The sequence below is a fragment of the Fukomys damarensis genome, unplaced genomic scaffold (genome assembly GCF_012274545.1).
Source record: "Fukomys damarensis isolate Sample0158 unplaced genomic scaffold, DMR_v1.0_HiC HiC_scaffold_9, whole genome shotgun sequence".
NCBI classification, from domain to species: Eukaryota; Metazoa; Chordata; class Mammalia; order Rodentia; family Bathyergidae; genus Fukomys; species Fukomys damarensis.
In genome coordinates, this window is record NW_022900921.1 from 5,074,141 (window position 1) to 5,074,941 (window position 801).

General features: G+C 38.0%; 1 non-coding gene across 1 annotated transcript; it reads left to right on the forward strand.

The window, feature by feature from the left end:
- The first annotated feature begins 285 nt into the window (after positions 1-285).
- On the forward strand, positions 286-391 carry LOC117285427. The gene has a single exon (XR_004516460.1). It is a non-coding gene; the product is annotated as a U6 spliceosomal RNA (small nuclear RNA).
- The last annotated feature ends 410 nt before the right edge of the window (positions 392-801 follow it).

Consider the following 801-nt stretch of genomic DNA (forward strand, 5'->3'; position numbering starts at 1 on the left):
AAAATAAACATATAGGAGACAAAGTCATTTTTTTTAATTTACCAGAAAAGAACATTCAGGACATGCACAAGGCCCTGGGTTCAATCCCCACCATGTGTGCACACACAAGTACACATACATGTATGCACACACCGAATAGAAAAGGACTTCAGTAGAAATTCAGACTTTTCTAAACTAGTAAGTGGGTATTGTGAACAACTTTATGTCGACAATTTGAAAATTTACATGAAATGACTGAGTTCCTGGAAAATAGAACTCACCAAATTGACTTAAAAAGCAGCAAAAGCGCTCGCTACAGCAGCACATACACTAAAATTGGAACGAATCAGAGAAGATTAGCAGGGCCCTGTGCAAGGATCACATGCAATTTCGTGAAGCATTCCATATTTTTTATAGCGGCACAGTGTGCAATAACTAAAACTTGGAAACAGCTCAGTTGCCCATCAGCTGGAGACTGGACAGAGAAGATGTGGTTTTTCTGTAAAACTGAGTACTACTCAGCCATAAAGCATAACAAACTAGATTCATTTATAGCTAAATGGATACACGCTGAGGACATACTCTTAAGTGAAATAAATAGGACACGTGTAAATATCGAATAGTTTCTCTAGTGTGACAAAGTAAAAGTGTAAATAAGGTTCAAACTGTATAATTGATAATGTGAAGTAAGAAGAAAAGGGCTAAAGGAGTAGGGGAAGTGGGAAGGGTAGGGGAAAGGAAAGAAGGGGAAAGGAAAAATATGAGAAAAGGAAAAAATGGAAACAAAGTCTGTGTAAATAGGGAAGGGTACAGGGACAAGGG